Source organism: Myotis daubentonii, chromosome 19 (assembly GCF_963259705.1).
Source record: "Myotis daubentonii chromosome 19, mMyoDau2.1, whole genome shotgun sequence".
Lineage (NCBI taxonomy): Eukaryota > Metazoa > Chordata > Mammalia > Chiroptera > Vespertilionidae > Myotis > Myotis daubentonii.
The window spans coordinates 10,221,340-10,248,811 of NC_081858.1; the positions used below are offsets into that span (position 1 = coordinate 10,221,340).

At 48.8% G+C, this 27,472-nt stretch overlaps 1 protein-coding gene across 1 annotated transcript in view; it reads right to left on the reverse strand.

Moving 5' to 3' along the window:
* Positions 1-25,044, reverse strand: part of RPH3A (rabphilin 3A) — a 139,313-nt gene extending 114,269 nt beyond the window's left edge. Inside the window, exon 1 of the mRNA XM_059675932.1 lies at positions 24,842-25,044. The gene's annotated coding sequence lies outside the window, so the exon portion shown is untranslated. The remainder of the gene's footprint in view (positions 1-24,841) is intronic.
* Positions 25,045-27,472: the final 2,428 nt, after the last annotated feature.

The following is a 27,472-nucleotide window of genomic DNA, read 5'->3' on the forward strand; positions in this document are numbered from 1 at the left end:
AACCACTCCAATGTTTAGTGTTTTAACATAACAACTATCATTTACTTTACTCAGAAATCTGCCCCTTGGGCAGAGCTCAGTGAGAATGGCTCGTCCTCACTCCACACAGAGGGGCAGCCTGGCCAGGAGCTGGGGGGTCCACTTTGAAGATGGTTCACTCACATGGCAGCAAGATGGTGCTGGCTGTGGGCTAGGAGCTCAGCCATGACTATGGGCTAGGAGTCCCGGTTCCTCTCCACATGGGACTCCCATGGGCTAGCTGAGCTTCCTCCCAGCATGGCGGCTGGGTTCCAAGAGCAGGCATTCCAAGAAAACGGGGAGGAGCCTACAGTGGGCCTTTGTTGCCTACCCTCGGAAGTGGCAGGGGTTCGCTCCACCACAGTCAGAAGCATGCCCGGGTTCGAGGGGAAGGACCACAGGCACTGCCGCTCCGTGGAAAAAGCCTCAGACTCACATTATAAGAAGAGGATGGGAGATGGGAGAAGTCGTCCGATACTTGGAAAACGCAATCTACCACAAGGTTCTTGGGCAAGGGTGACCCCTCCCAGGGTCAGCATCGGGGTCCATTCCCTTTGACGCAGGCATGTTCCAGCCAGCGAGAGGTGAGGAGAAACCTGCGGGGGTCTTCGGAGAAAGGCTTTTCTGCTCTTAAAGAGACACACAAAAGAAAATAACAATTCGCCCCTGACTGGACATGAGACTGCATTGGAAAATGATACCTAAAGCTGGGAGAGCCACCCTGTGATCATTAGCGCCGCTGACATTCAGAGAGCAGAGAGGAACGTGCAGACATTGATCTGCGGTGAGGTTATCGAGGTACTGCATTAATCCTGGAGTCACTGCTCCTGGGGATAATACATCTTCCTTTATGTTCAAACCAATTGAATCAGGATTTTTTTCGTCATAATAAAAGCAAATCCTGATTGATACAAACACCTGCCTTTTCCTGAGCATTTACTTTGTACCCACAGCACATAGTGCCATAACTTTGCCCCTGGGCTCAGGACTGCACATTCGTTATCAGATTTTTAAAAAATATTTTTTATTGATTTTTTTACAGAAAGAAAGGGAGAGGGATAGAGAGTTAGAAACATCGATGAGAGAGAAACTCCGATCAGCTGCCTCCTGCACATCTCCTACTGGGGATGTGCCTGCAACCAAGGTACATGCCCTTGAGTGGAATCGAACCCGGGACCCTTCAGTCCACAGGCTGACGCTGTACCCACTGAGCCAAACCGGTCAGGGCTCCTGATCAAATTTAATCCTCGCAGCAACCCGAGAGGAAGGTTCTGTTATTCACGTCTTTTTACAGAGAGCAAACTGAAACTCAGAGACAAGATGGTAATTGTCCAGGGGCCCCCAACGAGTGGCAGACGGGGATTTGAACCTGGGGTGGGAGCCCTGCATTTCCCCATTCTCCTATGAAACTGCCTCCCGTGACTCTCCACAAGCTGTCTGCTTCCATCCCCCGGCACTCAAAACCCCATTCATATTTACACATTGATTCAGAGAGCAGCTGTTGCAGCCACGAACTTCCGAATCGGATCTACCGGAAGCAACTGCAATCTTTGAACAATTCTGTGAAGACGCCTAAGAGCCACACTATCAAATCCAAACCAGGTGTGACTGACCCCCAAGGACAGCCACTCGAGCCCCAGCTGGGGTGGGAAGGTCTGCAGAGGAGAGCTCGCTCCGCTCCGAAACGCCCCACAGCTGCCTCTCCAAACGCGAGATTCCGATTTGGTTCAGGCGCTGCTTGCAGACTCTTTTTACCTTTTATTTTCTGGTTGGGATCATCTGAAAACCCAGTTCAAGAGCTTTGCTTGAGTGACTGCAGCACACCTTTCGGAGAACAACAAGGCTTCATAGCAATAAAACTGAGCACAGCTATCAAGTGCCCGGATGATCTATACCCAGAGAACCTAGGGAAACCACAGAGATAAGAACAGCGTTTGACAAAACCAGAGAAACCAGTAGACGTTTAATGACACCAAGTGCACTGACTTCAAACGGGCAGAAACTCGTGCATACTGATGTTGGACAATAGGACCCTTTGCTGTGTGGCCAAAAGAATCAGGGGTAACATTAAAATTAATAACGCCTTGTGGTTTGACATAGTAAACTATCCTTTCAAACTCTAGACCGCACAGCTTTATTTCTCCCACTCACAGTTTCTTCATGCTTGACGTATCAGTCAGAACCCTTCAAGTTAGATGGGGACAAAGCCCAACTTTACAAGCATTTTAGAAAATGAGAATTTTTATTTCAGGTAAATGTAATCACCAGGTACAGCTTCAGGTACAGCTGGATCAAGGCACTCAAATGATATCATCAAGGCTAGGCCCTCCCCAGGTCACGATCCTGCGTTTCTCTGTGTTAAATGAACGAAGGCAGCTGTACTTTTACCACATCTGAAGCCGTTACAAGAGTTCGCTTATCTCTCTCCTAAAAATACAGTCACAGATCTCCACCATTTCTAGCATTTCTCTGAGGTTAAAAGCCCAACCTCCACATTCCACACCCCTCTCTGACCCAGGTCCCTTACGGCACGCTGTTCCAGACAACCCTGAGATATGCTCACCAGAGCAAAGTACACAAACAAGCAGTGATTTTACTGCACGGCTTTGAATTCAATAGAACCAAGACGCAAAAATTAAATGGTGACCTTTTCAAAACGTGCTTTCTCCGATGCAAATGCTAGCCCGTGGCTGCAACCAGACATTCGTCATGTCTCATTAGTAGGTTTATAGTCGGACAATTCTAAACACACAGAAAACGAAAACGTGCCCTAATGCAACGGTCCCCAGCCCTCTTTCTTCACAAGCTTCTTAATGCTTGCCTGTTCCGTGTGACCCAGCCACTTGCCATGCCCCGGACACACAAATATCCCGTTAAGAATGACTGCATTTACACTGCGTTTATTTTTTCCCATCATCTATGCTGGAGAGGGGGAGGGGGAGCGGGGAGGATGTTTCAGAGGAGAGAAGAAGGAACCAACAAAGAAAAGGAGAAAATCTAGAGCGTGGAGGAGGAGGAAGCATCGGGGACTAAAGGATTCCCACTTGTCATGTTCATCATTCTTCACGCTCTTCCGCTCCACGCCCCTCAGAGAATTTCAGGAAGTTATTGAGATTTGCAAACGGTATTCAATTCCGTGGCCACAATTCGCTACCTCCGCAGAACTTGCATGCACTCTGATTTTCTGGCAGCGGATTCAATCAAAATTTAGTGAGCTAAGCATCTACTGCTCCAGACTGGGGTGCTACTCAATTCAAAAAAAATATTTATTGGACACTGAGTGTGCCAGGGAAACTGTTCTAAGAAGTCAGAAGGAGGGAGAGAGGGAGGAGAAAAGAGAGGAGGGGCGGGACAACTAATGAGCATCTTACCCAGTGGTCGGCAAACTCATTAGTCAACAGAGCCAAATATCAACAGTACAACGATGGAAATTTCTTTTGAGAGCCAAATTTTTTAAACTTAAACTATATAGGTAGGTACATTGTTATTAACTTAATTAGGGTACTCCTAAGCTGGCCTTTGCTAAAAACGTCCTCAATCTGGGGGGTCGACCTCAGCGAATGTACCCCCACTTCTTCTAACGCCACTTCTTCAAAATAGACTCGCCCAGGCTGAAAACCGACTTCTGCGCATGGGCCACGAAGTTTCAATCGCACTGTACGTGCGCGCCCGCACGTGGTGTTTTGTGAAAGAGCCACACTCAAGGGGCCAAAGAGCCGCATGTGGCTCGCGAGCCGCGGTTTGCCGGCCACGGATCTAGGTAATGTGTAATGTGGCTGTGTAGTGCAGTGGTTAAGGTCAGCCAGCCCAATTTTGAACCCTGGCTCCACTCTCCCCCAGCTGGGTGACCCCTGATGAGTTGCTGAACCTCTCTGGGCTTTCATTTCCTTGTTCGTAAAATGGAGACCATTGCCAGTGTCCGTCAGAGCTGTTGTGAGGACTCAATCGTGTGCCCTGCACATTAACAACTGGTAGATGTTATCACTGCTTCCAGGCGCCTTGCTGAGCGGTTTTGGGTCCCACCCTCCCCTAACTCAGGCGGCGATGCAATGTGTGCTGATCAGGCTATGGGGCTGGAGCTGATATTCGGGCCTTTGCCCTTCAGTGTCCTCCAGCCATTTCCAGCTGCCAACATCTGCATCTTTGTGGGGCTTTTTACAGAACCACCGCGGCCTCACTTGCCTGCCGTGCAAGCAGAGCAAGAAGTGCCAAGGCGTCAGCCTTACCCCACCTGGGACGTCGCCTTCTCTCTGGCCACTCCCTGCCCCACTCTGGAGGCAGCTCGATGCTGCCCCACACTGGCCACCGCCCTTCCCTGGTATCACTCCTGCACTCTTCTAGCACCTCCCCAATCAATCACGTCCACAGGAAGCTTGGGGATAGGGTCAGTTTCTCAGCAGAGGCTCAGAGAGGTGGAGGCAACTGCCTAAGGACACACAGCTATCAAGTAAGAGTGGGGGACAGTTTTGACCTCGATCTGTCTCATTCCCTAACGGCTGTGATCACTTATCATCCAGTCTCCCCCAACTAATGACATTCCGGTGTTTAGGGAGGGTGGCACTAATCAAGGGGACTTGTCCTGGGCACCCACATTCAACGGAAAAGGCTGCCGACCTCAGCCATATTCTCCTCCTCGTTCCGCCAATGACAGCTGGCATGTCCTCTAACATCTTAAGTCTCCCCGCCTCCATACAAGGCAGTGGGGCAACGTTCTGCCTTCTGTATCTCGGGACTCTTGAACAGATGATGAAGGAAGCATTTCCGGAGACCTTTGCCCAAGATGGGTATTAGAGATCAGAGTCCTGGGTGTGGAAACGAGGTGGGGGCGGTTCTGGATTTGCCAGCCCCTCCCTGGAGCTTCAGGACACCATTCATGTTCCATGGGCTCTCAGAAGGCCTGCAGTGAACACTGTGTGTAACCCACTATTGTCCAGGCTTCTTTGGCTACAAAATCCTGGGGGGTTTATCAGTTACACAAGATCCCCATAAAAAGTAGTGCCCCATGGAACACATCCTGGCCAACAGTCTTTAGGGATTGATCAGAGATGAGAGCCTTTATCTTGTTTGTTGTGCGGGATTCATTTAACGCGGATGGTTATCTAATTAGCGTGTGTGGATCTGGCCACTGGGATAAGACGTGCTTGGGCTGAAGTAGCAACTTGGTGCCAAGAAGCCAACACCAACTAGATCCATCCAGGGAGTGTCATGGTGCCAACTGGCAGGTCCTTACTATCTATATTACGAGATGCCAAGAAGCCAAAGCACGAGAGAGGACCAGGTAGACCCCTCGCCTCATCCCAACTCTTGCTGTTGATCACGGGTTGTGTGATATGGCGACAAGGGGTGGCTGACTAGAGAAGAAAACGGAAATGCTAATGTGACATGGAAGGGAGCCTGGCTATAGAAATGGTGGGGAGAGTTGATTTATGAAACAGTAAAAAAAAAATACCCATGATATCTAGACTCTGTCCCAAGATAATACAGGAGGGAGGAAGTGGGAGGGGTATAGATGAAACAGCACTGGGCATGAGCTGACCGTTGCTGAAGCTGGGTCCTCGAGGCTCACACTATTCTTTCTACTTTTGCATGAGACAGTGCCCATAAAAAAAGTAAATATAGCCCTAACCCAGTGGTTCTCAACCTTCCTAATGCCGCGACCCTTTAATACAGTTCCTCATGTTGTGGTGACCCCCAACCATAAAATTATTTTCGTTGCTACTTCATAACTGTAATTTTGCTACTGTTATGAATCGTCATGTAAATATCTGATATGCAGGATGCATTTTCATTGTTACAAATTGAACATAATTAAAGCATAGTGATTAATCACAAAAACAATATGTTATTATATATGTGTTTTCCGATGGTCTTAGGCGACCCCTGTGAAAGGGTCGTTCGATCCCCAAAGGGGTCGCGACCCACAGGTTGAGAACAACTGCCTAACTGGTTTGGCTCAGTGGATAGAGCGTCAGCCTGCGGACTCCAGGGTCCCAAGTTCGATTCCAGTCAAGGGCATGTACCTTGGTTGCGGGCACATACCCAGTAGGGAGTGTGCAGGAGGCAGCTGGTCCATGTTTCTCTCTCGTCGATGTTTCTAACTCCCTATCCCTCTCCCTTCCTCTCTGTAAAAAAATCAATAAAATATATATATATTTTTTAAAAAGTAAATCTATTCTGAGCAGAACGTTGGAGAGAAATCAGAACAAGTGTTAGGGGCCCAGGAGCACCCCACAGAGGCTTTCTCCATGACCTCATCTGAAGGGTGGGCAGGATTTGAAAAGAGGACACACTCTTCTCTGTGTGATTCATGAGGTTATGCAATGCTGGGCCTCCCATCATCTCGCGCCCCCTCGGAAAGCGTCTCCCATACCAGGGAGGCACACCCTGGGGAGCTCATCTCTCCATCATATGAATCACAAAGACAACAGTGATTGACGTGGATGTCAGTCACTCAAACCGGTGACCCATTTTCTTTCCTAAACTGGCATTAAACGTGAACGTCACTGCCACCCGAGAACCGTGTCCTCTGGGTCGATAGCGCTCACTTCCTGTTTTGACTCAGAACCCGAGTGCTGTCTCCCAGACGGAAAGTCAGAAAGCAGAGATGCGCCGGCCGGTGTGGCTCAGCGGCTGAGTGACAACCAGGAACCGAGAGGTCACCGGTTCGATTCCCGGTCAGAGCGCATGCCTGAGTTGCGGGCTCAATCCCCAATGGAGTGTGTGCAGGAGGCAGCCGATCGATGATGTTTCTCCATCTGTCCATCTCTCTATCTTTCTCCTTTCCTCCTCTCTTTAAAAATCAATTTAAAAAAAAAACATTAAAAGAAGAAGAAAGAAAGCAGAGACGCACAGTCCATATGATTCTACAGGGAGGAGGGAGCAGAGATCCCAAATGATGAGGAGGCCACCAGCTGAGCCCAGATTTGGACCTGAGGCCCCACTCCAGGCCTCGAGCTATTCACAAATTCTGAGCCTCAAGAAATACCTGGTCTCCAAGCTCAGAATCATCAGCAAAGCTTTCTCTCTATCCGAGGCCATGGTCACGCTCAGCCCCTCTCCTGCCCCCATGTTCCTACGGCCAGGCCCCTTTCCCTAGCACAGCAGCATGTCCATTTCTTCTCCTGAAACCGGTGGGCAAGCCTTCCCCTTCCCGCACTCCCCCCAGTCCTTTGATGTGGGCGGAGTAGGCCGTTTCCTGGTCACCTTCCCAGAACTTGCCTCCCCCGGCCCAGAAGCCCCAAATAAACCCCTTTCCTTTAGCCTAAGAGGGCCCGTCAGCACAAGCCCTAAACACCCCTTAGTGTCACTCATCTCTTCTGCTTTCCTCCTGGTGATCTGTCCTTTGTGGCATTGCCCCAGCCCAGAACCTGGGAGGTAGGAAAGAACGTTTTGTTTTCCTCCCCTACGCCTGGCAATGGGACCCTTTCTCTGCCTTCTCTAAGAAGGTTCCAGCAAAGTCCACATGGCTCAGTGGGGCTTTTGATGCACGGCACGGATCCTTTTGCAAGAACTCAAAGATGTGGGAGACTCTGCGGTTGGCCTGGGGGAAACTACAAACCACCCAGAGGCTGGGAGGCTGACATCGGATTACACACATACACAAACATAGAAAGACCTCGAATGGATGAATGCCGCACCGTAACGGCGGTCACCTCTGGAGGTGGGATTCAGAGCAAGGACCAAGACGGCTGTCGTGTGCTGCTCTGACATGCTTCTGCCTCGTCCGAGTTGGTGGCAATGAGCGAGACCCATTTTGTCATCCTGAAAAGGTGAAGAAGACAACGCAAGTGCCGCCTCTTCCAGGAAGCCTCCGGGACTGACATAAGGACTCTGCCTTGGAGTCTGCTCCTTCTGCTATTTCAGAGCCCTGAAGGCAGAGGCTGTGCACTTTGTCTCTGATACAAAGAACTTAGTGAATATCTGGGAAATGAATGAATGGAGAGTGAGTGGATGAGATGAATGAATGAATGAATGAATGAGTTCAGCCAGGCCCACAAGCAGCCCTGAATCCCACCAGCCTTTACCCATGCTCATCCTACTGAGACTGGCTAGGTGACAAGAGTGGCCATTTGGGGATGCTGGGCCACCCCAAGGTGCCAGAGATTAATTACACCTCCGCCAACACCTCGGCGGTAGTGGCAGCGCGGATTTGCAAGTCTTAATTACACGCAGGGACCATCAGGAATGCTCATCCGCTAACTCTCACCCCAGAGTCTCTGCTCTTCTCTTCCTGACACCCCCACCTCCATGAAGAAAGCAGGGGACACAGATGGAGAAGAGATGCTCTTCAAACAGGACGAAGAGGGGGTTTCAGGCTGCAGGACTCGGGAGGGGAAAATGTCCTCTTGGATTTTTAGGAAATGGCTCAGCCACAGGTGACGGTGGGGAGCTGGGTCCTTGCCCAGGCTCAGATCTGCATTACAAATGCCTTTCAGATCCACCTGGGAGAACAGGATGGGTTTGGTACAGTCTGTTCTCCCAGCTGAGCTGTGAGGGACCGGAGCCGTGGATGAGCATTTGACCTTTGGGTTTACGGCACCTGACAGGTTGTCTCCCGTGTGCATGACTCTGGGTGAATGACTAAAGGACTGAGGGAGAAAGGAAAGTAGACCCAAGTTCAAATCCTAGCTTTGCTTACCAGCTGTGTGGCCCAGAACAGATGGCTTAACTTCTTTGACTTCAGTGACACCATCTTTTTGTTGTTGCTAAATCCTCTCACTGCTTGGTTCCTGGCAACATTCACCCTCCCAAGATCTCGCCTTGGAATGAAGACCTGATCATTGCTGGGCCTGCCCTTCTAAGATGCAAAAATCTCTTGAAAAGCCTGCCACTCACCCTTGAACATTCAGAATCATAAACAACCAGTTGTTTAGCAGGGGCCTGGTGTCGGGAGGCAACAGGCAGGCAAGTTTTGATTGTGGGAAAGAAAGAGGAAGAAGCCCAGGGAGGGAGGTGGTCCCAGAGAAAGGGGGAACAGGCTTGATGCCTGGGAGGGTCCTGGGGCCAGGAGCCAGGCCTCAGTTTCCCCGTCTCAAACAACACAGACTATACAGTGAGCCCACTGAGTAGTCGCCAGCTCCCACGTATCCTGCTTAAGGGCAACCCAGTTCTCTGTGTGTTTGCAAAAACCCCATTTCACAGGTAACTGATGGTTCTACAGAGGCGCCGGGATCTTCGAACGGGGCTGGGAGTGGAGGACACGACACAAGAAGGGAGCAAGGTGTGAGGAGAAGTCACTGAAAGACAAGCCTAGCCACTCCCCAGCTGCTCCAGGATCTGCCACACTCCGCAGCCAAGATCTCTGCTAGACACACAGCATCCTGGCTTGTGTGGGTCCCTGAGAGGGGCTGGCTGGCATGGACACCCTTCCCTCCTTTACTCCCTCTGGCCGCTGTTAGCCCAGTGCGCCTGACACAGTTGCCATGGAGATGACTCCTCCAGTGGGCAGAGCAGGGAGCCGGGCTGAGTGGCAGGAGGCTGAGAGAAAGGGCTGGTACCGGGTCTGGGGAGTGAGCGGTGAAGGCCTTGGGGACGCGGTGCCAGGGTTTACCAGATGGCTGGGGGCGGGAGGCCAGCTCATCCCACAAGGCAGGTCCCCAGCTGTGCCAGGGCCTGCCAGCCCCTCCTCAAAGCTCCCAGAAAATAACCAAAACAGCAAAAAGCACAGAAACACAACCAGAGAGCAGGTCCTCACTGAATCTGCTGTCCCCTCGATCTTGGACGTCCAGCCTCCAGAGCTGTGAGAAAGACAGTTCTGTTGTTTCTAAGCCACCCAGGCTGGGTATCTCGTTACAGAGGCCCAAACGGGTGAAAACAGGATGCTCTTACCCCGACCCTCCCGCCTCCTCCTCTAAGGACCCTCAGAGTCACAGCAGGACCACCAGCCAGTCCACGGTCATCAATCTCCCCGTCTCCAGAGCCTTCACTTCACCACATCTGCGAAGTCCCTTTCGCCATACGCGGTCCGTTCATGGGTTCCAGGGATTAGGACCCTGAAGCACCAGGCCAGCAAGAGCACCCCTGACCCCTCACTCCCAGGGAGCGGAGTGCCCGGGCTCCCCAACCAGTGCACGGGAGGAGGCTCCTAAAGCCAGCCCGGGACGAACTCAGCCTGGCCTGCCCCCCTCTCACAGTCCGGGAGCCCTCAGGGGCGGGAGGCGATCCAGCGATCACGGGAAGGTGACACAGCACAAGCCTCGGCCGGCCCTGGTTACCTGAGCCTCGGGCAGCCCTACGCGGTTGGACAGCCGCCATCCAAGGCTTGCTTGTGCCTTGGGCCGGCCCTGGGTAGCTGGGGGGCTGAGGGCAGGTCAGGCCACACCGCGCACCTGCCACACCCCTCTCCCACCCACCCCCACCCCCAGCAGGGCTGAAAGGACTGGGGGACTCCAGCGGAGCTGAGGGGACTGGGCACTGCCATTTTGTGGCTATGGGTGCCGCCACCTTTGTGATGGTATGATGGTCAATTTGCATATTCCCTCTTTATTAGATAGGCTTATTAAAAAGGTAGAACTCTGTCACCAGCCAACCCTTCTTAAATAACCTCATTTATACCCTGGGTGCTCTCCGTGGGCATCACCCTGAAGATCTCAGAGGTTACAAAGTCAAACTCCCTCCTCCTGTGACCCCCAAGGGCCCAGACACTCCACCGGGAACACCGCCCCCCCCACAAACAGACAAGAGAGCCCCAATCACAGGTGAAATGTTTAACAGAACAAACGTGAAATGCTAGCAACTTCCTAGAGGCAAACACGATGAGCAGCCCACCCCAATTCGCCGCCCCGTGAAAGGGGTGTGGGTTCTGAGAACCGAGGTAACAGCCCACTGAGCCCCAGTCCCGCCAACAGGCTCCTTCGAAAGCCAGATGTGCGTCGTGGAAGATGAAAGCAGACAGAGGCAGGCGGAACTGGCTCAGCCCTGGAAACGCACTAAAGGCTGTAATTAAAAGGGGCCCCTGGAGCGTTTCCAAATGAATAGCCCACCCCCGAAAAAAATATTTTGACAGGCGGGGCTGAATGATTCAATAGACATTGTTCCGTATTTAAAGCAGAGCGTGGGGTGGCAGGAGGTTATTCTGTTTCCACTCTATTTCTCCACCCGAGTCTTTCTAGTGCGGGTTTTGTTAGAGTTCCGAGAACGCCACACTGCAGAGCAGGAGGAAATGTGTAGCGTCAGCTCAGACCCTGGCGGATGCACCTACATCTGACAAAGAAATGCCTCAGCCACGGGCCATATGCACATCCATGCAAATGAAGGAGTAGGGCACACAGTCACCCTCCTGCCGGCTGCTAATTTCATTGAGAAGACGAATTCCTTTTCCTTTCCCGTTTTTCCCCCTCCTTCCTGGCTAGGACCATGCCAGTTACATAAGAGCATTTCTAGTTGCCAGAACTAAACCTTAGAGTAAGAAACAATGCCAATGATTTGTCTCCACGGGATTGGGTGGGTAAGGACCTCGGCAAGGTTAACATATTCTCAGAAGCCTGACGGGACCCTCTCTCCTGGGGCAGATCCGTTCACTTTTCCTGGGGGAGGAGAAGGATGCTGGGCTGCCTGTATCTCACGGCGGCACGTGACTACATTCATTTGTCTACACTCACAAAACGGGGGGGTTTATGAACCAGCTCTCTCACATAAAAATGAAAAGACATATAAATGCAACTAAATGACAAAATTGATTCACAGACTAAAAAGTAAAGAAAAGAAGAATGGCCGGGATCTGCCGGAACTGGTCCCCGGGAGTGGGCCTGCTCGCTGGAAAGTTAATTCTCTAACTGTGCATTTGCGGAGCAAGAGTTTATCGAGCACCTCTGAACCGCGGGGACGTTTAATTTCAGGAACCTGGTATCCAGTCAAGAGGCTGAGCTCACAAGCTTTGCAATCAGACAGATCTAGGCTTGAATCTGGGGTTCTGGCATGCACTGTGTGATCTTGGCACAGTCACTTCCCCTCTCTGATCTTTCTATTTAATGTCTTTAAAATGGGGATAAAGGTATCGGTTTCACTGTGCTGTTTTGGGGAGGAAATGAAATGATGCATAGCATAGTCATCTCTGTATCCCTGGGTGGTAAACTGCATCACTGATTTAATTTCACATGAAAGAGAAATCCTTTGGCTCTGGGTCCTGGAAGTTTGAGTTTGATGCTGATAGGCAGAAACCTCAGGGAGGAAGAGAAAGGCATGGGAGATGGAGGGAACAGAACGAAGGAACAGCTAGAGGCACATGTTAAAGTCTCCAAGCAGGTGTGGGAGAAGCAAGTCCACCCCTTTGGCTTCCTAGGAAAGGTAAGACCGGATTCTGAGCTGAGGAGCCTGTCCTCCATGCCAGAGACAATAGGGAGCCACGAAGGTTGTAGAGTAGGAGAAGGCCTTCAAGGCACACTGCCTTTGTTAGCCGTAAAACGAACTGCACGCTCAGCCAAGAACAGTGCGTTTCAGACATAAAAGGCCAGGCCGGAATCATAGCGAGGCTTCTGGGGAAGAGGAGGAGTTGGAGAGAGAGAAGCCGAGAAGAATAGGGCTCACTGGCGCTGTGCATGTCACCAAGAAGCACATGCAGGGAGCCCTTTATTCATCTGCTCCATGGGGAGGACAAGAGCCGCATTTCCTAGGGGTGGGCAGCGGAACTTGCCGCACACCCTTCAGACACTCAAATTCAGGCAGGCGATTAAAAAGCACTTTTTTACAACTGAGTGCTTCTCCCTGCTTTAGCGATGCTATTTAGTGCATCTTCAATTTAACATAAAACTGCATTCGCCGGTTTCTCGAGCCAACAGGAGGGGGAAGACATCACTGCTGGCTTTTGAGTATGCCCTCTGAGACTGCAAAGGAAAAAAAGGGTAATTATGTACATCAGCATATTGCTCAGCCTCCCGCGTTAACAGACGTCCGGCAGAATTTCTCTGGCTTCCATTAATTCTGTGCCACTATTATCTAAAATTAATACAGCACGCAAAGGCAAGCAGGGTATAATGAATAGATTATTTAAATAAATTGCTACGGGTGTGCTGTATGGGCAATCTGAGGGTGATGAATTGTTAGCGCCGGAAGGAACTTCAGAGATTGTGCCATCAAACCCATTCATTGTACAAAGGGAACGTAGCCGAGAGGCCACGCAACTTCTCCAAGTCACACAGCAAGCTGGAGTCTCGGGGTGCAGGGAAGTGGCGGGGTGTGGAGCCATGTAAGATGCCTTTGAGGCTGTCGGTCTGCCACCCACTGAGCTAAGCTCTTCGAATGTACTGTCGTATCTGAGCCACAGAACAGTCCTATGAAGCAGGCACGGCTTTCATCCCCATTTTACAGATGAGAAAACCAAGAGTAAAAGGAGTGTGTTGCCCAAGGACCGGCAGCTGATAAATGGTAAAGCTGGAGTCTGAACCCAAGTCTGACACAAACCTATGCCCTTGACACAAACCTATGCCCTCGTCACAAACGTATATGCAAATCAGAACAGGAACTCTGACAGGAGTCAAAATATGCGGCCAGGGAGGCCACTTGGGTAGAAGCGTTATTTTGAGCTGCAGGCAACTAAAAAACAGCCAACATGACCCACCCCCCACCCCCCCAATCTGCCTAAAAAGGCAGGGTATAAATTCCCTTTGTAAAGGTGACAGAAGTTCCCATTTGTAAAGTGCCCCCCTCTCACATACCAGGAAAAGGAGAATGGCTCTTATCACTGGAGATTACCTGAGTCTGCATACAAGCCTATCTAAGCAGCCCTCTCTACCACACGCTGCCTAGAAACAGAGGGTAACTTGCGAATGAAATAATTATGGAACCCAGTAGCCAAAAGAAACTAACCCAATCCAACACGGTCCTTGCACAAATGGGAAACACTGGGAGTCAGAGGTTAAGTTACTTGTCCAAGATGACACAGTCGACCGGTGGCAAAACAGCAACAAAAATGGACAAAATCCAGGTTTGCTGACTCCCTTTTATTCATTCAACAAACATATTTTGAGCACTTACTAGGTGCTGGAGAAAGAGCACTGAGTGTGTGCAGAAGAGAGATGCAGGACCTACCCTCAGAGCACTTAAAAGTCTAAGGAGAAGTACCAGGAGTTAGGAGAACACATATCAGTGAGAAGTAATCTAGCCTGGAGATCAGGGAAGGCTTCCTTGAGGAGGAGGCGTTAAAGTTAAGACCTAAAGTCCTGCCCTAGATGGTCTGGCTCAATGGATAGAGCATCAGCCTGTGGACAGAAGAGTCCTGGGTTCGATTCCAATCAAGGGCACATGCTCGGGTTGCAGGCTTGATCCCCAGTGTGGGGCGTGCAGGAGGCAGCTGATCAATGATTCTCTCATCATTGATGTTTCTATCTCTCCCTCTCCCTTCCACTCTGAAAATCAATAAATATATATATATTTTTTTTTTTTTTTTTAAAAAGACCTAAAGACCTGGCTAAGTAGCTCAGTTGTTAGAGCGTCATCCCGATATGCCAAGGTTGCAGGTTTGATCCCTGGTCAGAGCCCATACAAGAGTCAACCAATGAATGCATGAATGAGTGGAACAACAAATCAATGTTTCTCTCTCCCCCTTCCTCTCTCTCTCTCTCTAAAATTAAAAAAAAAAAGGACCTAAAGACAATTGAAAAGATGGAAAGGAGGCATTCTGGCAGAACCAAGTATTAAATATTTCTATGACCCTGGGCAAACTGCCTACTCTCCCACAAGCTCATGTTCCACACCTTTAAAGGTGGATAATAAATAACATGGACAGCACTCAATAAATGTTAGCTCCCCTTGTCTTCCCCAGGAAGGTGTCCTTCCAATCTAATATGCCATCCTAGGAGGAAAAAAGAGTTGGGTATATATATCACCTAAAAACACAAGCCATATTTGTTTTCTTTTTTAAAAATATATTTTATTGATTTTTTACAGAGAGGAAGGGAGAGGGATAGAGAGTTAGAAACATCGATCAACTGCCTCCTGCACACTCCCTACTAGGGATGTGCCCACAACCAAGGTACATGCCCTTGACCAGAATCGAACCTGGGACCCTTCAGTCTGCAGGCTGATGCTCTATCCACTGAGCCAAACTGGTTCTTATCCATTCTGTAATATTGATTGAGCACTGGCTATATCTCAAAAGCTTTCGTACCCATGGATGTGGAGTCCCTATTCATCAATTCTAATAGTGAATGTACCAGTCAGCTTAGGCTATGTTATGCTGCAGTAACAAACATGCCAAAATCTCAGTGGCTTAATGCAACAAACGTTTACTTCTCCCTCACAAAGCGTCTGCTGTGAGTCCAGGTAAGTCAGAAATTCGGGTTAAAATGATACTGCAATTCCACATTTTCAACATGAGGCCTTCACACTCCACAGGGTAGAAAAAAGAAGAAAGCACACAGAGAGAACTCACACCCACTTTCCTATGCTTAGGCCTAGAGGTAACACACACCCCTCTGCTCACAGCCCATTGGCCAGAACCAGTCACATGGCCCCATTTAATTATAGGGGGGGCTGGAAATACAGCAGAGCACGTGGGCCACTTGCTGAGCATTATTATCTCTGCTACAAAGACATCTCTGTTTATTGAACACTTACTATATGACAGTGGAGGCACATACAAGTAGGATGGAACTACAACTTCAGTATATGCCAGGGTGGGTCCGACGGAGGACAGCCTGGCTAAGGCTCCTGAATTAAGACTTCAGAATGTGGCAGATACACACATAAAACCACAGGCAAGAAGAAATAAATAATGGTCGAGCTGAGTTCTCAAAACCAGGGAGGAGGTTTGCCAAGTAACCCATCCCAGCAGCTTGGTAGCATCCAAGCAATGATTTTTTATCTCTACACGCAAATCACCAAAAACAATGCAGAGCACAGACATTCAGCCACACAATTCCCACAGCACCTGCAGGCGCGGCCTGACATGGCCCAATGCCCAGAGTTCTATCCTGGGTCCTGTTCTGAGAGTAAAAAGTCCAGCCCGTCTCAGCCTGTGCCTACCCAGTAGCAAGGTTCAGCTCAAATACAACAAAACTCGCCAGAGGTCTCAAACTCAATGCCCACAGGGGCCACAAAATGAAAGGGGTAGTCTCATGAGATGGGGGCAAATGAGACTTGTCAACACCACCTAAGTATTGCTACTTGGCATTATTTTTAAATTTCCAAGAGAAGTTGCAAATTTATATGTGAGATCACTTAGATTTTTTTAATGTGGGAATTAAATAAAAGTATTAAAAACAACCTTTAGGTTGAACAGGATATATTTACTGCCCAGATTTATCCAGCGGGCCTGCCATGGAGGGGGCTCACGGGGTAGCCGGGCCCCAGTTCCTCTGTGTAAGCACTAGAACAATGCAGGCTGGAGCCTTAAGCAAATCTGAGCCCCCATCACCACCACCACCACCAAAAGTAGCCATAAAAGGCCAGCTGGCGTGACTCAGTGGTTGAGTGCCGACCTGTGACCCAGGAGGACATGGTTCGATTCCCAGTCAGAGCACGTGTCCGGGTTGTTGACTCAATCCCCAGTAGGGAGCACGTAGGAGGGGGCTGATCAATGATTCTCTCTCACCATTGATGTTTCTCTCTCTCTCTCCCTCTCCCTTCCTCTCTGAAATCGATATGTATATATGTATTTTTAAGTAGCCATAAAAGAGAAAAGCTGGCATCAGCCAACATGCCTACCAATCAGGGAGTGGTTGCTTATCCAGCTGCTCAATGAAATATTATAAAATGTGACTCAGGAAGGCAGGAAGGACAGAGGGACATGCTCAGGAGAAACTGCAGGATACAAAGTGTTATGCACAACTCACCACCAGAACCCAATTAAAAAATGGGCAAAGGGCCCTGGCCGGTCTGGCCCAGTGGATAGAGCATCGGCCTGCGGACTGAAGGGTCCCAGGTTCGATTCCGGTCAAGGTCATGTACCTTGGTTGCGGGCACATCCCCGGTGGGGGGTGTGCAGGAGGCAGCTCATTGATGTTTCTCTCTCATCGATGTTTCTAGCTCTCTATCCCTCTCCCTTCCTCTCTGTAAAAAATCAATAAAATATTTTTTTTAAATGGGCAAAGGACCTGAATAGACATTCATCCAAAGAGGACACACAGATGGACAAGTGACATAAAAAGATGCTCAACATCACTAATCATCAGAGAGCTGCAAATCAAAGCCACAATGAGGTATCTCCTCACACCTGTCAGTATGGCTATCATCAATAATCAACAAACAAGAAGTGTTGGTGAGGATGTGAAGATAAGGGACTCCTCATGTACTGCTGGTGGGAATGCAGATTGGTACAGCCACTATGGAAAACAGTAAGGAGGTTCCTCAAAAAATTAAAAGTGGAATTGCCTTATGACCCAGTGATTCCACTTCTGGGAATATATCTGAAGGAACCCAAAACACTAATTTGAAAGAATACATGCACCCCCGTGTTCACTGCAGCATTATTTACAGTAGAGGCCCGGTGCATGAATTCGTGCATGGGTGGGGTCCCTTGGGGTGGCCTGTGGAGGTCTGAAATCAATAAAAATATATTTTTATAAAAAGATATGGAAGCAACTCAAGTGCCCAACAACAGGCAAGTGGATAAAAAAGCTGTGGTACATATACACAATGGAATACTATTCAGCCATAAAAAAAAATAATTAAATCTTACCTTTTGCAACAATATGGATGGACCTAGAGGGTATTACGTTAAGTGAATAAGTCAGCCAGAGAAAGACAAATACCATATGATTTCACTTGTATGTTGATCTAAAAAACAAAATAAAAATCAAAATAGAAACAGACTCACAGACACAGAGAACAGACTAATGGTTGCCAGAGGGGAGGGAGGTTGGGGGACTGGGTGAAAAAGGTGAAGAAATTAAGAAGTAAAAATTGGTAGTTACAGAACAGTCACAGAGATGTAAATTACAGCATAGGGAACACAGTCAATAATACTGTAATATCTACATATGCCGACAGGTGGGTACTGGAAAAACCGGGGGGCTGGGGGGAGCGTCACTGTGTAAAGTATATGACTGTCTAACTAATATGCTATATATCTGAAACTAATACAGAATAATATTGAACATAAACAATAACTGAAAATATTTTAAGTGTTATGCACAATACAAACAGCCTGCATATTGAAACTATATATCAAAAAAAGAGAAAGGAAATGTACCAAAATATCTATATAACTCTTTGGGTTGGCAGGATTATGGATAGCTTTCTTATTTTTCAAGTCATTTAATGAGTTTGGCCTCTTCATAACAAGCGGAGAGAAATACATATTAAAAAATTAAACATGCCGAAACCGGTTTGGCTCAGTGGATAGAGCGTCGGCCTGCGGACTGAAAGGTCCCAGGTTCGATTCCGGTCAAGGGCATGTACCTGGGTTGCGGGCACATCCCCAGTAGGAGATGTGCAGGAGGCAGCTAATCGATGTTTCTCTCTCATCGATGTTTCTGACTCTCTCTCTCTCTCTCTCTCTCTCTCTCTCTCTCTCTCTCTCTCTCCCTTCCTCTCTGTAAAAAATCAATAAAAAAAAAATATTTAAAAAAAAATTAAACATTTGGCCCTGGCCAGTGTGGCTCAGTTGGTTGAGCATTGTCCCCTGCACCAAGAGGTCACTGGTTCAATTCCCGGTTAGGGTCAGGGCACCTGCCTGGATTTCGGGCTCTCCTGCAGAAGATCCAGGTCTCTATCTCTCTCTCCCTCTCCCTTCCTCTCTCTCTCAAACCAATAAAAACATAGTCTTTAAAAAAAAAAAAATTAAACATTTGTTGCTGTGTACGTCAAAGAATTTTAGACCTGGGAAAAATGTTAGTGGTCATCGAGTCTAAAAGTTCCCACTCAACAGAAGAGAAAACTAAAGACCAGAGAGGCTGCATACCTTTCCCAAGGTCACACAGCTGGTGAGCAACAAAACTGGGATTGAACTCAAGTGTTTTGAATGTTAGTTCAGGTTCAAGCGCAACAGGTTACTGATCCAGGCATTAATATAGAGGGGAGGAAAACTAAACAAACGGAAAAGGAGGGAGGGAGGGAAAGAGGGAGGAAAACCTTAAAACTTTCCCACCTACCTATGCCCCCCGCCCCCCCACAAGACAAACCATTCTGAGTTATCTGCGGACCTGCTCATTTCCATAAAGGCTGATCATCCTAATTTTGTCAAGACTCTGCAAACCATTTCCTCTCCCTAATATTCCCCAAGGTGAGAAAACTTGCAGGAAGAAACCAAAGAACAACTTTTGGCTCCTAATTTAATTACCACTCTTTTTGCCTGTCAGGGCGCTCACCCAGCACTTGGATTTCAATGTTCCTCTCAAAGCTGATGTGCAATGCAGTGGATGTGGAATTAAGAAAAGTTAATTCTGAATGCCAGTGGAGTTCCTGTGGGAGAACATGCTTCTATAATTTCCTTTCCCAATCCATTAGCGCTCTGACAGTGTACGAATTTAATAATTTAGTCACATCTCACTTCTTGCAAACCAAGCTGCACAAATCTGCTAATAAAAATGCTATCTCGCCCTAGCCAGTTTGGCTCAGTGGATAGAGCGTCGGCTTGTGGACTCAAGGGTCCCAGGTTCGATTCCTGTCAAGGGCATATGCCCAGTTTGCGGGCTCAGTTCCCAGTAGGGGGCATGCTGATCGATGATTCTTTTCACCATTGATATTTCTATCTCTCTCTCCCTCTCCCTTCCTCTCTGAAATCAGTAAAGATATTTTTGAAGAGACTATCTCAACTAAACTAAGGATATCAACATACAAGTCACCTAATGCTTACACAAAATATGGAAATCATGTTAGCTAAATCCTTGGTTTAAAATGCCTTTTCTGGAGGGGACTATTTTCATGAAATCACAGAAAGTTCAAGAAGGGTTTGGGAGATGGGAAAACTTGAGGAGTGGGCAGGGGAGACAGAAAGAGACAGAGAGAGAAAGAGAACTTAATGCTAAGTCCACAGAGAAATGGAGAGCTAAGCAGAGGGGAACAGAGACACGACCATACAGAGAAAGACAGAGACAAAGAGATGAAAATGGAGACTGGGAGGCAGACAGAGGCAAAGATAGATAGGACGACAAAGAAACAGAGAGCCCGACAGTGTGGCTCAGTAGTTGAGCGGCGACCTATGAACCAGGAGGTCACAGTTTGATTCCCAGTCAGTGCATATGCCCAGGCTGCGGGCTCGATCCCCAGTGCTCAACCCCCACTGTGGGGCGTGCAGGAGGCAGCTGATCAATGATTCTCTCTCATCACCAATGTTTCTATCTCTCTCTCCCTTTCCCTTTCTTAAGTCAATAAAAATGTATTTTAAAAAAATAGAGAGAAGGAGGGAGGGAGAGAGATATGCTGGTCTTCCTCCAACTTTAATGCTCACATCAGGTCACCATCATCATCATCATCATCACCCTAACAAACCATAAACCGTCTATCACCTGGGTTCAGTGTCCACCAAGGTCAGAGCAAGGTCAGAACAAACTGAGGATTCTGAGCCTCGGCCGTGGGGGCAGAGCCCAGCGGTGCGTTCTAGGCAAACCAGTCCCAGAAGCATCCGCTCTCTGCCTCCGGACCACAGTCCTCACAGGGCGTGAGGGGGATTTCGCACAGCTCTGACGCACTCAGATGATAAAGCTGATGGCTGCAGGCCGGGAAAGGCCAGCTCAGAGCGCCTTCAAAAGCCACGCGCTCTCTCCCCACTGTGATCTCAGGACATCAGATGGGGTCATCGGCGCAAAGAAGAGCTTTGTTTGTCCCCCAGACTTCACAGACGGGCCTTCACAACCTCCGATTTGGCCTGGATTTACTCTATCAGCTGATATTACACAATGAAGAAAAAATGATGGTGGTTATAATATCAACAAGCATCTTTTTGACCGTTTATGGCAGGCTTTGGACAGAACTTTATAAGATGTCAGTCCATGGTCACCACAAAACTTCTGCATTTTAGAAACGGCCCTTGTTAAGGTAAAACAACTGAGGCTCAGAGGAGCTAAGTGTTTTGTGGGGCGGGGAGACACGTTTAAACCCATCCATCAGCTCAACCACAGCGCCTCTCTTCCAAGTCTCTACTATGAAGGTTCATTTCATTAAAGACTGTAGCTCCCAGGGGGCCAGGGAAATTATTCTAAAATTCACAATGCTCCCTTTCCCAGGGGGCTTTTGCATGTGCTGTTCCCTCTACCTGAATGCTTTTCCTTGCCACAAAAACTCTGCTAGTGAAGAATTTCATAAAGGAGAGAAACTACTCTGTTTTTGCTCATCACTCTATTCATAGTACCCTGGCCCATAGTAGGTGATTTTTTTATGTGTTTAATTAACTAATTAATTAGTGAGTGAATGGCATAACTAAAAATATGTCAGAATCAGGATTAGAAATATATATAAAGATGGGAGCCCTAGCTGGTTTGGCTCAGTGGATATTGGGTTGGCCTACAGATTGAAGGGTCCTGAGTTCAATTCCAGTCAAGGGGGCATGCCCAGGTTGCAGGCTCGATCCCTAGTAGCGGGTGTGCAGGAGGCAGCCAGTCAATGATGGGAAAATGCCTTAAGAAACAGCTAAGGGAGTTGAAAATCATCTCTAGGGATGGACTAGGAAAGAAGCAGAAAACTAATATTTTGTTATAAATATGTTATAATCTTCCCTAGCCAGTCTGGCTCAGTGGATTGGCCTGCAGACTAAAGGATCTTTGGTTTGATTCTGGTCAAGGGCACATGCCATGGTTGCAGGCTCCTCCCGGCCCAGGCCCTGGTCAGGGCTTGTGCCGGGGGCAACCAATCAAAGTGCTTCTCTCAGTCTTTCCCTCTCTCTTCCACTCTCTCTAAAAATCAGTGGAAAAATATCCTCGGGTAAGGATTTAAAAAAAAAATTTAAAATAATAAATAAATATGTTATAATCTGACTTTTAAACTATGTGCTTATAGTATTTCAATACAATTAAATCATAAAAAATGAAAGTAATTACCAGAATCTTTTTAATATAAAAAGAAAAATGAAAGGGAGGGAAAGAAGTTTGCCAAATGGAAAGAAAATTAGGGAAAATGTCAGTGAGAAGGTGTCTGGGAGGGCAATTGCTCCATGTAGAGGGAACATGTGTTCTCCAACTCATCATGTCCCCACCACTCTTCTATTTTCCTGGTTCAGCCTGCTTGTTGATATTTCATGCCTGGATGCTATAAGCAGTTGAGTTTGCAGCTCTTAGCTGTCAAAAAGTGGCTAGTTCAGACTAAAATGTGAGTGGCTGCTAGGTTTACTTTTTTTAAAAATAGGCACTTATTGAACCTGTCAAGATCCGAAATGATGGGATTCATGGGAGACATAGTTTTTAGTTCCTCTCAGACTATGTTTATTCTCTTTACTCTCTCTCCAATTCAGGTTCGACCAAAAAGACAGGGATTCAGTTCCAGGCATTCTACCTCCAAAGGACTTCTGTAGATCTTTCCAGATTTCTCTGCATTCTCATTTTTGTTGTTTTGGTTTGGTGTGGTTGTTTTTTGTTTGTCTGATGTTAGGATTTTTTAGTTTTGTTTTTGGATATGGGTGATGGTTTGTTTGTTTTCTGTGGGGGGGTTGTTCTGTTTGTTTTTGCTTTTTTTAAGACTCATTGTTAGCTGCTGGCAGCTAGAGTCCTGTTTCTCTAAAGACTCTTGGCCCCTAACAAAATAAGGGATGCACAGCTCCCTTTGATTGGCACATACTTTTGAAAGCTTCCGTGTCCCTCCCTGGCTCTGAGGTAACAATCACACACAGCCAGGATGGCCAGGGTCACACAGGAAGCCCCGTTAGCTTTGCATAATAAAATGCCGCACAGTTGGAAAATGCCTCATGCTGGGCCCATTTTCCTAGCTGCTTGGCACCTGCAAAGGGACAAATGACTTTGAATTGAGGGGTGGCGGTGAGAGAAACAAAGGCATCCAACGTCAGATGCTCTTTGTACTGCGAGCTTGAGAACACCAGAACTCACACGGGGAGAGATTTGCTGCTGGAGGCTGGTGTCTCCGAGACTGACTCTCTACGTGAGTCAATTGCATTGGATTCAGGACTTTCTGAGCATCATTGTGTGAAGGCAGACGTCAAAAGGGTAACACTAGTCCTGTCAGTTTTCCTGTGTCCTGCAGCCGAGCCATCCTAAAGAAAATCCTTCCCTCCACAAATTATCTGGGGGGAGAGCAGAGCCTTAGGGTGTTGACACAAGAGCTCTGAGTACAATCAATCGAGAGAAGAGTGTGGACCTGGAGGCAGGAAGACCTCTCAGAAGGCAGGCTGATAAAACTTGTCCAGACAAAAAGGCCCAGAACATTGCTTCTCCAACTTCAATATGGATATGGACCGGCTGGGGTGCTCATTAAAATCCAGGGTCCAATTCCGTAGTGATGCCAATAGTGCTGAACCAGAATCACACTTTAAAATATATATATTTTTAAATTGATTTCAGAGAGGAAGGGAGAGGGAGAGAGATAGGAACATCTATGATGAGAGAGGATCATTGATCAGCTCCCTCCTGCACCACTCACCGGACACATGCCCTGACCAGGAATCAAACCGTGACCTCCTGGTTCATAGGTCGACACTCAACCACTGAGCCAGGCCGGCTGGGCCAGAACCACACTTTAAATGGCCAGGGCTTAGACCAGGGCAGTGAACAGCCAGAGGTTTAGGACAGAAGTGGCTGTGGAACATATTTTACTTGGTTCATACAACATTATTCAAAATTGTTGTTAAAACTAGTTTCCCTGTTTTTGTGTATGTTTGAAACTTTTCATTATAAAAGGTGGTCTTAAGTTTAAATTAATTGCCAAAACCTAACGGTGATTTTACATAAACGTTCCAATCTCTGGCTTCCCGAGAAATTGTTGATCTGACTCCACAATCCTGCCTGGCAATGGTGATCTTCCCAGCGGCTGCCAGGGGGCCCCACGGTCCATCTGCTCAGCACGGCACAGTGGTTAAGGGCTCGGACCTGGACCCACCCGACCTAGGTTCCCATCCTGACTTGGCACTTTCTCTCCATGATTTGGGGCAAGTGACTTTTACCTTGCTGTGCCTCAGTGTCCCTATCTGTGAAATGGGAGTGACTACAAGTAGCAACCTGGAGAGGGGCGCGTTGGAATAATTCAATAAAGAATCCAAAGCAAAGTGCTTTAGACAGTGCCTTGCCTACAGCTGGGACTCGATTCGGGCTGGGATCGTTCTCCATCTGTTGGTCCTTGTATGCAAACCCTGGTTTAGGTGGTGAAATAACAGGATACTGTCAGTGGGTGCGGCCAGGGAGACCCCTCTGACTAGTTATGGAGACTACAAACCCGGGAAGATAAAATGCCCTGGGTGGGGGGTAGGGACGGAGGTAAAAATCTGATGCACCCAAGCAGATGGCCACTGAAGTCTCTAAGTGTCCAGATTCCAGCACTTTAGGAGTCTCCCCTCTTCCTACTCCTTGGCCAGGGCCTAACCTGAGGTGGGGACAGCTGGCTCCAGGCAACCCCTGGGGCCACCCCCAGAAGGCGCACACCCAACACCCTGCGGCTCCCCTCGGGGGAAGAGGGACACCGCTGCGGACCCAGGCCGCTGCGCCCCAGGGACCGCTCGCACCCGGCGACCACCTGTTTTCCGCGCGCCGACGCGCACACCCTCGCAGGGACCCGCCCCCCGAAACCCGGGTCGGACCCCGCGCGTCCTGTGCCTTGTCGCCGCCGCGGTCCTATTCGGTCGTCGCCCCACCCCCAGTCCTAGCGCATCCTCCGGCTCCAGCAGCCCGGTTCCCGGGACGCGTCCGGTGCCCGCCTCCCCGTCCCAGACAACCCCCCACAACTCCCTACCCAGGGCGGGGAGACAGGACGGCGGCGGCCGGACCCTTCCCCGCAGCCCGGCCCTGCCTACCTTCCCGACCGCAGCGACGGTGGGCCCGCGGTCCCTCCTCCGCCGCCTCCAGCGGCGCCGCCACCAGCGCCGCAAAACCACCTGCGCGTGACCCTCGATCGCCAACCCCCACCACACACAGACACACACGCACACACGTGCGCGCGCTCCGCCCTCGATGTGGGCCCCGGGGAAGCTCATTCCGGGCTGATGAGCCGCGCCGCCCCGTCTCCCTCCTCCTCCACCGCCGCCGCCACGAGAAAAGTTGTCTCTGCAGTTGCGTTTCTCCGCGGGCAGAACCCATTCCCACGTTCCTCCCTCCCCCACGCGTGCGTTCACTGCTGATGCGCAAACACAGAGCCCCTGGGCGCTGCGCACCTGCTGTCCCTCCGCCAGCAACACTTTTCCGTCTCCCAAGGTCCTGAACGGAAAACCAAGGGGTGGAGGGCATGGGGGGCCTGAGGAGTCAACCTCCGTCTCTAGAGAAACTGCCAGCTCCAACATGCAAGGTTTTTAATTGGGGCTTAAAGTACCTAAAGTGGGCTTTTAGCCGGTATTTATTTCACCCCTTTGTGACCCAACTGAAATAGAGTCGTTGTTGGAAGTAGAAAACGAATTGTCTTATGTGACGTGCTCAGAACAGTGTCTGGCACATAGTAGGCGCTCAATAATGTTCGCTATTCTTATCATTATTGTCTGCCTGCGTTCAGCATGACACCCTCCCCAGAGCTGAAATGGGACAGAACAGGGCGGAAACCATCTTCTTTTCTTCCTCTTTAGGGTGATAATGCCACCAGAGGATTGTGGCCAGGGGTAGCCTGCAGACTCTGTTCTGTCTGGTTTAGTCGGTGTTTTAGAAAAATGTGAATTAATTGCCAACACTTAAAAACCCAGAGATCACAGAAATGTGGGGATTCTCAGTAACTCTTTGAAAAATAGAAAGTTGGGACCACACTGAGTCCACTTCCCTGGAGCCAGGAGCTCACAGGGGGGTAGTTGGGGGCGGGGGCTCGTTAAACAGGTGTTTCCTCTGATTGGTCAGTTTCCATGAGTCTCACTGCCCTCATTTATAAGATCTGTGGGCCCCTGGAGGTCACTGTGGCCTAAGACCCAATGCTGAGTTTTCTCCAGTTTCCTCAAGAAATTGCTGTCCTTATCCCCATTTTACAGATCAGGAAACTGAGGCTCAGAAAAGTCTAGTAAATTGGCCAAGGTCACACAGCTAAGAAAGAGCAAAACTGAAACTTGAACCCAGTCTTTATGCCCCAAGTGCCTTAGCAGGGTAAGGAAGAGCAGAAAAGGGGAAAGGACCGTTTCTATTAATAGCACACTTGGCCAATTTGTTGAGATGGCTTAACAAGAATTTAAATTTTAGCTTCACCTGCGTTGGCAGTACCCTCTCCCACACTCCCTCCACCTCCTTATTTTTCTCGTGTAAGCACTTTGAAAAAAATCCTAACGCTTTAACTAAAATCGAAAATGTTTCTTATTTCATCCAGCCCTAGTTACTGGCACTGTAGGTGTTCTTTCCTTTCCGTTCCTCTCTCTCTTTTTTTAGCCTCTTTATTTATATTTTACTCTTTGTAGTTTGTAAATTCCCTCTTGCCAGCTGCTCGCAAAACCGAAGTGTCTTTACTGTTAGGTTTCCAATTAGGGTTGTGCAGCCTTTTGGGCTGAACAAAAACACCCACCTAAGAGGAAATGCGTGCTCGTGCACACCCACACTATCGTACACACTCGCACGCTAGCAGGGCCTGGGTGTGTCTCCAGGCCTCATTGTCCCCAAATGTGTTTATAGGTCTTAAAGTCAACCACCAAAGTCACTAACAGTTTTTTGGGTTTTTTTAATGAGCACGATTGTACTTTTCACATGAAAGTTTTCGAGGGTTTGGTTGCAACCATCAGCCATAAAAATGATCCTACATTGCTGTCAATGCATAGGTGTTGGCAACTAAGTCCAAAGAATTTAAAGCTCAGTGGAGACAACCCCCACTCCCCTCCATACACACAAAAGAGAGACACAAATCCAGGCCAAAAGCAGCCACTTATGACTTACGTTCTCAACTTTCAGGGCCACCAACGTTTCTACCCCTCAGAGGTCCTCCTTGATGTTTTTCCGCCTTCCTTAGTTTCTTGGGCCCCTGGACCCCTTTGGTCCTCTCCAGGTTGGACAATGTGTGTTGTCAATCATCCATTGCATCCAATTACTCTGCAGGGTGGGCAGAGGAAGAGGGGGGGCTTCAGAGACTACAAATTAAAGAAGAGGGGAGGAGTAAGAGGTCCTCCCTGGGGTCTAACGGCGGCCTCAAGCATCTTTAAGGGGTTACTCCAAGTGTGGTCCACAGACCAGCAGCTGACACCAACATCACCTGGGAGCTTGTTGGAAATGCAGGTTCTCAGACCCCACCCAGACCTGCTAAAGCAGACGCTCTGGGGTGGGGCTCCCAGCGAGCCTGTGGCTCTCCAAGTGATTCTCATGAGTTCTAAAGTTTGAGGTTTTGTGCTAAAGTCATCTCTGTCTCTTTCTCTACCATAGTCACTTCACCAAAGGCCCCCCCCCCCCCCGATTTCTGTTATCCTGGCCAGACCCCAGAGAGAAAAGGAGGTTAGGAACCCCTCCCACCACACTGAAGATCTTGAATAACTTCATCC